Source organism: Rhinolophus sinicus, chromosome 1 (assembly GCF_057876585.1).
Source record: "Rhinolophus sinicus isolate RSI-liver-muscle chromosome 1, RSI-T2T, whole genome shotgun sequence".
In the NCBI taxonomy this organism is placed as follows: domain Eukaryota; kingdom Metazoa; phylum Chordata; class Mammalia; order Chiroptera; family Rhinolophidae; genus Rhinolophus; species Rhinolophus sinicus.
This window is the reverse complement of record NC_142501.1, coordinates 57,752,322-57,764,626: the sequence shown is the minus strand read 5'-3', so window position 1 is coordinate 57,764,626 and position 12,305 is coordinate 57,752,322. Positions and strand designations below refer to the sequence as shown.

The 12,305-nt window shown below is 37.5% G+C and overlaps 1 protein-coding gene across 5 annotated transcripts in view; it reads right to left on the bottom strand.

Annotated features, from left to right (window-relative positions):
- RBMS2 (RNA binding motif single stranded interacting protein 2) overlaps nt 1–1,528 on the bottom strand; it is a 46,052-nt gene extending 44,524 nt beyond the window's left edge. The window contains exons 1-3 of one of the 5 annotated variants that reach the window (XM_088800091.1): nt 1,307–1,528; nt 1,132–1,167; nt 747–812 (exon numbers count right to left, since the gene is read on the bottom strand). The gene's annotated coding sequence lies outside the window, so the exon portion shown is untranslated. The remainder of the gene's footprint in view (nt 1–746; nt 813–1,131; nt 1,168–1,306) is intronic. The other 4 variants (XM_088800082.1, XM_088800094.1, XM_088800087.1 and 1 more) reach the window with 4 other exon arrangements.
- Between the last annotated feature and the right edge of the window lie 10,777 nt (nt 1,529–12,305).

The window sequence follows — 12,305 nt, the reverse complement described above, 5'->3', positions numbered from 1 at the left end:
GAGAGATGGGGGGGTAAAGAATGAGCTAGGGCTGCTTGTTGACGTCACTGAGAGAAGTTAACCCAGAGTCTGAATGAGGCACTTCCACTGGGTCCTAATGCCCAAGATATTATTTTTTAAAAGTTTTTACGGCTTAGTAGTTAAAGTAAAAAGAAAAGTTCTTATGTCTGTCCTTTTCAACTCTATCCCCTTCCTCTGTGAAAAAGTTCTGATCCTCAAGAAAAGACAATAAGGATTTATTTCCCTTAAATGTCAACTAGAAGATTTCAAGTTTGATTTTACAGGGGCCACTGGGACACTGCCTTGGAGAACATGTGAAGAAAACCATGTTGAGAGAGAATATGTAAGGTGAGCTCAGGACTTTCCCCACTTCGTATTTACAGTGATCTTAATATATGAAGAAAGAACACTGACGAGCTCACCAAAGAACAGAGATAAAACAGAGAATGGGAAATAACTAGTTTCAGCTTGGACAGTTCTATTCCCCTTGAGTCACACAGATGGGGTGATGTTTCTCACTCCTATTTGGAGTCCCCCAGGTATGACTTCATACGTAGGAAGGAATTATCAGACTGAACTATGTCATAAAACTCGATGCCTCGTAGTTTCTACTCCCCCACCCCCAATTTTTTTTAGTCAAAATTGCCTACTGGTTTCTTCAATTATAAGCTATCTTATTTGACTGTTGATCCCACTATTTCCTGGTCTTCAAGTTCCATGAATCGGAAACAATTAGAGTTACTCACCAAACCTGGAATTTATGCCCAAAGTGAAGTTCAGAGTTGAGATATTTGCTTCAGGTTGTCTCTGAGCTGTAGAAAAAAATAACTATTTTAATATATTTTTTTAAACCTTTATTTATTTAAGTGTGTTTTTCCAGGACCCATCAGCTCCAAGTCAAGTAGTTGTTTCAATCTAGTTGTGGAGGGCGCAGCTCACAGTGGCCCATGTGGGGATTGAACCCGCAACCTTGTTGTTAAGAGCACCACATTTTAACCAACTGAGCCAACCAGCCACCCCCAAAATAACTATTTTAACAAGCATATGTTTCACAAAGAAGAAAATTACCAAGCTCTTAGAAAAAAGAACATAAACTTAGAGTCAAGAACCTAACACAGTTATAACACTCACCTCTAACAGTATCAAAGGAATGTCTTGTAGAAGTAGCTTTAACAAGAAAACAAACCCGGTAAAAAAAAAAAAAGAAAGAAAATAAACCTGTAGGAAACTAAAATTTAAGAATGATACCCAGTAACTCCTACCGATCCAAGTGGAAAAGGGATGTAGAATGAAAGCCTTCAAATACCTTCTTAAGGCCACTTTGCTGCCATCATGGATATTCTCTTCAGACATAAATTAACCCTGTCAGCTTTGCCACAACAAACAGTAAGCCCAATCCCCTCTTAAATTAAGTCCCAGGCTGTAGTCTAGTTTTTCTCTCCCTTTTTTGCTATGATAATAGGACAGACAGTACCAACATTCTGCAGAGTAAATACATACATACCACACCCCCAATCTCTAACTTTCATTTCCAATAGGACAGGAAGTGCCTGCTCAGCTCAAGGGACACAGGAAGGGTGGGAACAGCCTCAATGTGGGAATTGCAACAGAGTTTGGAAGCACAGCAGCCAACAGTAAATAAATTAATAAAGGCATCTCTCAGTGATACCATATATATATATATATATTTTTTTTTTTTTCCAAGATTTTTTTTTTTTAATTGGGGAAGGGGAACAGGATTTTATTGGGGAACAGTGTGTACTTCCAGGCCTTTTTTCCAAGTCAAGTTGTCCTTTCAGTCTTAGTTGTGGAGGGTGCCGTTCAGCTTCAAGTTGTCCTTTCAGTCTTAGTTGTGGAGGGTGCAGTGCAGCTCAGCTCCAGGTCCAGTTGCCGTTTTCTAGTTGCAGGGGGCACAGCCCACCATCCCTTGCGGGAGTTGAACTGGCAACCTTGTGGTTGAGAGCCCACTGGCCCATGTGGGAATCGAACCGGCAGCCTTCGGAGTTAGGCGCATGGAGCTCTAACCGCCTGAGCCACCTGGCCAGCCCCCCATATATATTTTTTAACTTTTATTTATTTTAAGTGTATTTTTCCAGGACCCATCAGCTCCAAGTCAAGTAGTTGTTTCAATCTAGTTGTGGAGGGCGCAGCTCACAGTGGCCCGTGTGGGGGTCGAAATGGCAACCTTGTTAAGAGCACCGCCCTCTAACCAACTGAGCTAACCATCTGCCCCCTATATTTTTTTAAAGTCCCCCTTCTGCCCTCAGACATTCTCATTCATTTTATACCATGTTATCCTTGCCATTTAGGCCTTTAGTTGATGTGGTACAAAAACTTTAATCTTTAAGGCCTGATTTATAATAGGATTTATAATGGTAGTCAATCTAATTTAATTTTTTAAAAATTCTAATATTCTCAATGTGTTGTGTTCTCCTACTGCTTTCCTTAATGCTCATTTACATCTTAGAATTTAAGATAGTTAAAGCCGTGAGTTATAGAGAGAAGTAGACATGAATGCAAATCTTATTGTCACTGTGAGTCACAATTTATGTGACTATAGGCCAAGTTACCTAACATCTCTGATTCACTCATTGGCGAAATGGAGATAATACCTACTGTATTAGCCTTTGGAATCAAATCTAAATCTTGTTCAGTCCTGTCACTCACAAGCTGAATGTCACTGGGAGAATTACCTCACGTATCCAAACCTTTTCTCATCTGTAAAACAGAGTAAAGAAATAGTATCAACTTCCTGAAATTGTAGTGAAATGGAATAAGGCGATGTATACAAAGCCCTTAGGAAGGTGCCTGGCACTTAGTAAACACTCAGTAGCTGTTAGCTCTGTTACGGTTAATTACTCTACTGTCTCCCAGTGTGTATCCCTCTGGGTATTCTATAACCCACATTTCATGATCTAAGGTGAACATTTCCAAAAACTAGTATCTTAGTTACATTCAAAAGATTATACTAAGACTAGGCAGGCTAAACTTTATAACTGGAAATACTGAATAAGAAGTTTCCAAAATCACCCAATCCAATTTCTTCTCTTTCTTTACCTTCCAAACAATCTGATTATATGGAAATTATTTTCGTAACTTTCAGTCTCCTGGAAATTGGTGGCCCATCTATTATTTCTAGAAAAAAGGCAAACAAAATAATACAGAACCAAAGCACACTAGGTATAAGACACCCCAGCTCCCATTTCTCTAGGGTTCTACTACTTTAAGAAATAGAAATAGATATAGGGGGGAAAAATGTAGGATTTTCACGCATCCTAAGATTTACCGCCATTCCTATACTCTAAAAGTAGACTGTATCAGATAAAAGGGAGATAAAGGATCTCATGAAATAAATTCTGTTCTACATGAACTAATATAAAAACCTAGGGTTTTGTGGGGCCATAGAAGTAAAATGATCCAGATTTGTGAAATGATGCCAAAAGTTAACTGTGTCAAAGAGTGCCAAGACCGGAAACTACATCCTTTATTCTTGTAAGTATATTTTTATAGGAGGTTATGGAATTTTGTGGAAGTGACAGAGAAGGTAATGGAGTTCTGTGGTTAAATTCAGAAAGTATATGAGAGGAAGGAGAATCTTCTTTCTTCCAGTGTGTTCACTTTGCTGGCTCTATCTGCTTTGCCCAAAATAGTTGACCACATTTTTCTAGATTTAGTCAATGCCTCTCAAATTCTTAGTTCTCATGGGACCAGCAGCCAAGAGTTGCCTGGAGGTGAAAAAGTAAAATAGGAGTTATTGGATTTCTTGGAAAGAGATATTTGTACCTCTAATTCAATATAAACTGGTTTGTGATTTCTCCAGAAAAACAACACTTTTAAATAAGTGTTATTGTTGGCTAGATCAACCCTAATCTGTACATTGAAAGATGTCTGCATGCTACTATTGGCCCCTCCACATCAGGGTGCAGAACTCAAAAGAATGTATGACCTGCAGACGCGCTAGACCCTAGATAGACATTCAACTAGAGCCAGAGTGATGTGGTACATATTGTGTCTGGAAGCAGGGAGGCAGGGCCAGTTTGCTAGAGTGAAGCTCTGAATATGGTTCAGAGACTTGAACAAGGTACATTAGGGCCTAGTAGGGACATTTTTTTTCAGCTGTTAATATTCTCTGTGGATTATCTTTCCTCCCATTGATTAATTTGTGTGCCCAAAAGACTAAGTAATGGAAATAGACCAAAAAGTTTAATTTATTTCATGGTAAAGAGATGAGGTAATGCCTTAGGAAGAGGAGGGGGAAAAAAGAGTATTATTTAACACATCAGCTTCCCTAGGCAAGAAAATTTAAGGAGATGTATCAAACAACAAAAGCTTAGCCCTGCCCCCTTCTGATATAGGATGGAATGACAAAATTGGTCTAAAACTAGAAATCGGGAAAGTTTGGCCTCTCAACTCCTTGACTTAACTCACTGGAAAACAGGGCAAAGACAGACATCTCTAAGGAATTATTTATCTCACACCCTAAATATCAGTGCTAATAATATGCTCTCCTCGCCTATAGCAACAGATACTTTGGTCAAAAACTACAGGGAATATCCTAACAAAATCTTCAAGTAGACTTGTCCTTTGCCAGACACTAAAGAAATACAGGAATCAAATTACATAGAATCACTGGGTCAGAAAATTAGCATAATGTAGAAAGAAAGGACTAGATTCTGTGCATACCCAGAATGGAAGATATTATTCATAAAAACACTGAAAATAGTGTTGCCAGTGATAGAATAGCACATTAGGACATCTATGAGCTTTTTCCTTTGTCTTTATAATATATACTATTTTTCTTTTATTGCTTATTTTTGTATCATTAGGAAGTCAGAGAGTTTGAATTTACTTGTGTCTCTCATCTATGTGCTAGATAAAACTATGTTGCTATTATCACATTAAAAAGACACCACCTTAAAAGGTCCATTATAAATTTGTATTCCCATAGCATTCTGTACAAAATTTTTATAGGCTTTTAACTCTACCCAGATTATGAGTTCCTAGGAAGCAAACACCAACTTTCTTAATCTTTTTATCTTTAACACCTACACATCATTTATGTTCAAGAATGTTAGCTAAAAGAACACAATTTTCACTTCCTTTTAAAAAAGTGTCTCCAATGGGAAAGTGAATTCCCAATGAATAATAAGAGAGCACTGCCACCTCCTGGGTAATATAGGTTGTGCATCCTTTAGCAAATAATAGGAAAACAAAGCATAGAATTTGTACGTAGGTAGATCAGAAGTTTGAAATTCAAATGCAGCTCTACTATTTGCTGTGTTAAACTGCAAAATCTCAATCTTCTAAAACATCAGTTTCCCCTTCTACAAAATGGGCAACAGTATTTGTCCTATGTCTTAGGGATCTTCATGTAAGGAAGAGGAAGAAACCTTCCTCTACCCTCCTAGGTTTTTATCGGCTGGCTTAATAATTAAATCGACATAAGATAGATTAATAAGAGAAAATAACCAAATTGAATATATACATATGCATGGGAACCCCACATACAGGAGAGAGTCAGAGACCCCACATATATGAGAGGCTTGAAGACAGAAAGGGAAAATGAAGTATATTTGACATTCTTAGCTAAGGATCACCCTGGGTCTTCAGAGGCGGGGAGGGTCATTGCAGAGCCATAAGAAGAGCAGATGTTCAGTAATTAGAAGTCTGCCCTGCCCTATAAATAGGTCATAAAAGTTATTTCTGGTGATAACTCTTATTATGGGTAAGACCTGTAGTTTATATTCTTTAAAGGAGAGGTAAAAGTTTCTCATGAGCCTTCAGGGTCTTGATTGCCTTCAACTCAAAATAATTCACATGCCAAAGTGGCATGTTTTGGGGAAGACGCTGTGAATCTCTACACATGACAGTCAGATCAGATAATGACTGTTAAAGGTACTTTGTCGATTATAAAACATTTTACAAATATGAGATGTTATCCCTCTTGTTCCTTACTACAAACAGCCTGCAGCCTGAGGGTCAGAGCCAACTCATTCAATTCTACATGGCTAATGGCAGATTTTTTTCTTTACATGTTAATGTAGGCTCACTATCACCCACTTATTAAAATGTGTTGTTGAACATAAAAATATGCTAAACTAAATCTACACAGAGACACCATTTCTCAAGTACTAGACTGGCAAAAATTCAAAAGCTTGACAACGAACTGTTGGAGAGACTGTGTTAAAAAGGTATTTTTATATATTGTTTGTGGAAATGCAAAATAGCATAACTCCTTTCACTCTATCTAGCAAAATTTCATATGCTTTTACCCTTCAACCTAATAGTTCTACTTATAGGAATACATTCCAAAGATACAATGGCAAAAATAAGAAAAGACAATATGTACAAGGCATATTCATACCAGTAAGCAAGGAAGCTATCAAAAACTACGAGGTTGTTTTAGCAAACACACCTCAAATTCATGATCTTAAAATGAGATTTGAATTTTTATTGAGTACCTTAAAAAAGGTAATATCAAAATCATAAAATTAAGATTGATATGCGTTGTGGGGCCGGTCCGGTGGCTCAGGTGGTTAGAGCTCCGTGCTCCTAACTCCGAAGGCTGCCGGTTCGATTCCCACATGGGCCAGTGGGCTCTCAACCACAAGGTTGCCAGTTCAATTCCTCGAGTCCCGCAAGGGATGGTGGGCTCTGCCCCCTGCAACTAAGATTGAACATGGCACCTTGAGCTGAGCTGCCTCCCGGATGGCTCAGTTGTTGGTTGGAGCACGGGCTCTCAACCACAAGGTTGCCAGTTCAATTCTTCGACTCCCGCAAGGGATGGTGGGCAGCGCCCCCTGCAACTAAAATTGAACACGGCACCTTAAGCTGAGCTGCCGCTGAGCTCCCGGATGGCTCAGTTGGTTGGAGCGTGTCTTCTCAACCACAAGGTTGCCGGTTCGACTCCCGCAAGGGATGGTGGGCAGCGCCCCCTGCAACTAGCAACGGCAACTGGACTTGGAGCTGAGCTGCGCCCTCCACAACTAAGACTGAAAGAACAACAACTTGAAGCTGAACAGAACCCTCCACAACTAAGATTGAAAGGACAACAATTTGACCATTGTTCCCCAATAAAGCCCTGTTCCCCTTCCCCAATAAAATCTTTAAAAAAAAAAAAAAAAAAAAAAAAAAAAAGATTGATATGCGTTGTGAGTCATATCTAAACCTCGGTATAAATATAAATTTTATTTCCTGTTTTAATTTCAGAGGAACTACTGTTTGGGAACACTATTAAATAAATGTTTTCTAAATTACTGTTTCTCATTTTCAGTCATACCCTAATGATTCCAGCAAACTAATGTCCTGTCTTCCAAGATATGCACCAAACACATTAAAAGTCCTACAGGGTCCTAGATAGCTTTCATTTAATTACTCATTAAAGAAACATTTATTTTCCTATTGTAACAAGTATGAAGTTTTTTGATTGTTTATAAAAGAATCTGTCAACCATCAGAAAAAAACAACAACCCACAAAACTACTGGGATTGTGTCAAAAGGATTCAAGAGTCAACTTGAGGGGACTCCCAGTCAAGTCCAAAGACGGGACAATTTGAGCATCAAAAATAATAACAAATGCAAAGAATAAACACATCATAGTTATTAAAGTTCATAAATTCATAATAAATTTTTAAAACTCTAACTGATCACCTTTAGAATAATTATGGAACCGATTTACTATTTTTTTTTTTTAATTTTATTAAATTTATTGGGGTGACAATTGTTAGTAAAATTACATAGATTTCAGGTGTACAATTCTGTATTACATCATCTATAAATCCGATTTACTATTCTTAACATTAGCAAGTAAAAAGAAACAAATCAAATACACAGCCTACCTTTTGTACATGAACTGCATCTCTGAATAACTAAGTAATTGATGATGCAAAGTCCTTCTTTATAAAAGAGTTCAAATAATAAAGAAATAAGCACCACTTTGCAATCCCTAGTGAAACAGTTGACTTAGGCAAGGATTATCAAAGGTCACTAAAACCATTAGGTTAAAAAACTGATTGGGGGGAGGCCGGTTAGCTCAGTTGGTTAGAGCATGATGCTTGTAACCCCAGGGTTGCTGCTGGTTCGATCGCCACATGGGCCAGTGTGAGCTGCGCCCTCCACAACTAGATTGAAACAGCTACTTGACTTGAAGTGGTGGATCCTGGAAAAACACACTTAAAATAAATTAAAAAAAAAAAAAACTGATTGGGTATCGTTTAAAAAAAACAACTATATACAAATATCCCTTGTGAATATAGTGTTAAAAACCTTAAGAAAATATTAGCAAACTGAATTCAAAAATATATATTAAAAAGTTTTATACACCACGACCAACTATGATTTATTCCACAAATGGAAGGCTGGTTAAACATTGAAAAGTCAAATTATGTAATATGGCATATTAATAGAAAAAAGGACAAAATCAACATGATCATCTCAGTAGATGCAGAACAAGCACTGGACAGAATCTAATACCTATTCATGATAAAATCTTTCAACTAACTAACAATGGAAGGGAACTTCCTCAATTTGATAAAGAATAGTTAGGAAAGCCCTACAGCTAACATCATACTTAATGCTGAAAGACTGAATGCATTCCCCCTAAAACCAGGACTAAATAAGGGTATCTGCTCTTACCATTTCTATTCAACCATGCTGGAGGTTGTAGATAATACACTAAGAAAAAGCAAACAAATCAACAACAACAAAACCAAATAGCTTAAAGGCATCCAGATCAGAAAGAAAGAAGTAAAACTGTCTTTATTCACAACCAATATTATTGTCTATGTAGAAAATCCTATAGAATCCACAATAAAACTACTAGAATTAATAAATGAGTCCAGTGAGGTCACAAGGATACAAGATCAATATACAAAAATCGACTGTATTCCCACACAGCAGCCATAGACAAACTGAAATGAAATTAAGAAAACAATTCCATATAGTAATACCAAAAGGAATTAAATATTTAGGAATAAATTTAACAAAACAAATGTTAAGGTTTGTACACTGAAAATCATAAAACATTGCTTAGAGAAATTAAAGAAGTAATTGTTAATATGGTAATTTCCCAAAAATACATAGTTTCAATGTAATTCCTACCAAATCCTAACAGGTTTCTTTGTAGAAGCTGACAAGTTGACGGAAATGCAAAAGACCTAGGAATATGAAAACAATTTTGAAAAAGAACAAATTTAAAAGATTTACACAAATTGGTTTCAAAATTTACTATAAAGCTAAATTAATCAAAAGAGTGTGGTATTGGTGTAAAGTTAGGAATGTAAATCAATGGAACAGAATTGAGAGACCGGAAAGAAACTCATATTTATGATCAGTTTTCAACAAAGGTGGCAACACAATTCAACGAGGAAAGGATTTATCCACAAATAGTACTAAGATGATAGGATAGCCACATGCAAAAATAAATACTTAGACCTTTACCTCATACCATACACAAAAATTATTTCAAAATGGATCAGAGAACGAAATGTAAAAGCTAAAACTATAGTATTCTAGAAGAAAACAGGAGGAAATCCTAATGATCGGCTAGCAGAGATCTTAGGCACACCAAATGCAAGAGCCATAAGAGAAATATATAGTAAACTAGATTTCATTAAAATTTAAAACTTTTGACTTTCAAAAGATACCATTAAGAAAATGAAAAACCAAGCCAATGGCTGGAATATTATAAATCACATAGCTGATAGAAGACTTGACTCTAGAATATATAAAGAAGTCTTATAACTCAATAATAAGACAATATCCCAATTTAAAATTGGGCAAGAGATTTGAATAGATACTTCACTAATGACATCCAAATGACTAATAAGCACATGAAAAGCTGCTCAGAATTGTTAGGCATTAGAGAAATGCAAATTAAAGTCACAATGAAATACTACTATACACCCATTAGACTGACTATAATAAAAAACACCGGTAATAATAAGTGCTGGTGAGGATGTAGAGAAACTAGGACCCTCATAACATTGCTGGAGGGAATGTAAAATGGTACAGCCACCTTGGAAAACAGTTTGGCAGTTTCTTAAAAAGTTAATCACATTTTTACCATATAGCTTTATACAAAGTTTTGATATCCTATAGGGAAGTCTAGCCCCTTCATTATCCTTAGTCAAAATTCTGTTGGCTTCTCTTGGCTGTTCTGTCTTCCACAAAAAATTTAGGATTCATGCAAATTCTATGCAAAATCCTGAGATTTTGAATGAAATTGTGTTAAATTTATAAATCACTGAGGAAAGCTTCCGTCTTTTTGAAACTGAGTGTTTCCCTCCATTTAGCATGGTGTCTGTTATTTATTGCTGCATAACAATATGACTACAAACTTAGTGGCATAAAGCAACATATGTTTATGATCTCACAGTTTCTATGGGTCAAATGTCTGGGCATGGCTTAGCCAGGTTGCAAAATGTTGGCCCGGGCTGAGTTCTCATCTGAGGCTCCAAATGGAAAGGAGCCACTTCCGTGACATGAGTTTGGGCAGTGCTCAGTTCCTTGCAGGATGTTGGACTGAGGGGCTCAGTTCTTGCTGGGGGTTGGCTGGGGGCTGCCTTCAGTTCCTTGCCATGTGGCCCTCTACTTAGGGTAGCTCACAGTATGGCAGCTTGTTTCTTGAAAGCCAAGAAGGGAGAGTCACCTTTGCCATATTCTATATGTCAGAAGCAAATCACAAGCCTAGTTCATAGGGAAGAGGAAGGGATTACACAAGGGCATGAATAGCACGAGCAGGGATCATGGAAGCTAGCCTGGAGACTGCAATATATTGTTTAACTTCCCATTTAATAATTTCTCCATAAAATTCTTATGTATCCCATATTATATTTATTCACATGTACTTCTCAGTTTTTAATGTTATAAATGTGGCTTTAAAAAATAGGCATAATTTGATCAAATATATGGTGATGGAAGGAGAACTGACTCTGGGTGGTGAACACACAATGGGATTATAGATGATGTAATACAGAATTGTACACCTGAAATCTATGTAATTTTACTAACAATTGTCACCCCAATAAATTTAAAAAATAAATTAAAAAAAAAGAAAAAGAATAGGCATAATTATTACTTCAGTTTAGGAACACTATTGAATTATGGTTACTGATCTTTTATCTAGCAATCTTGTTGAACTCTCTTATTAGTCCCAATAATTTACCTGTAGAGTCACTTAGATTTTCCTCATAAATATCATTTGTGAATAATGACAATTTTGCTTCTTGTAATCCTTATACCATTTATTTCTTTTTCTTGTCTTATTGGACAATAAAACCTCCAATAAAATATTTAAGGGCCTGCCTGGTGGCTCAGGCGGTTAGAGCTCCGTGCTCGTAACTCCGAAGGCTGCCGGTTCGATTCCCACATGGGCCAGTGGGCTCTCAACAACAAGGTTGCCGGTTCAATTCCTCGAGTCCCGCAAGGGATGGTGGGCTCTGCCCCCTGCAACTAAGATTGAACATGGCACCTTGAGCTGAGCTGTCACTGAGCTCCTGGATGGCTCAGTTGGTTGGAGCGCATCCTCTCAACCACAAGGTTGCCGGTTCGACTCCTGCAAGGGATTGTGGGCTATGCCCCCTGCAACTAGAAAACGGCAACTGGACCTGGAGCTGAGCTGCACCCTCCACAACTAAGACTGAAAGGACAACTTGACTTGGAAAAAAAGGCCTGGAAGTACACACTGTTCCCCAATAAAAGCCCTGTTCCCCTTCCCCAATTTAAAAAAAAAAAAATTGGTGGTGGGAGCAGGTGGCCAGTTTGCTCAGTTGGTTGGAGTGTGATGTTGATAACACCAAGGTTGCCTGTTCCATCCCTGCATGGACAACTGTGAACCGTGCCCTCCTTAAAAACAAAACAAAACAAAAAACAACTTGGTGGTGAGAGGAATACAGAGAAGAGTCTAAATATATCAATTATATCCCAATTTTTTTTCTCTCTTTTTTAAAATTTATTGGGGTGACAATTGTTAGTAAAATTACATAGATTTCAGGTGTACAATTCTGTATTACATCATCTATAAATCCCATTGTGTGTTCACCACCCAAAGTCAGTTCTCCTTCCATCACCATATATTTCCAATTTTTTAAAAGTGTGTTCTTCCAGGACCCATCAGCTCCAAGGCAAGTAGTTGTTTCAATCTAGTTGTGGAGGACACAGCTCACAGTGGCCCATGTGGGGATCGAACCGGCAACCTTGTTGTTAACAGCACTGCACTCTAACCAACTGAGCGAACCGGCTGCCCCCCAATATTGATGGAAAATCTGAATTGCATAAAGCTGCTTAACTGACATCTATTGTAATAT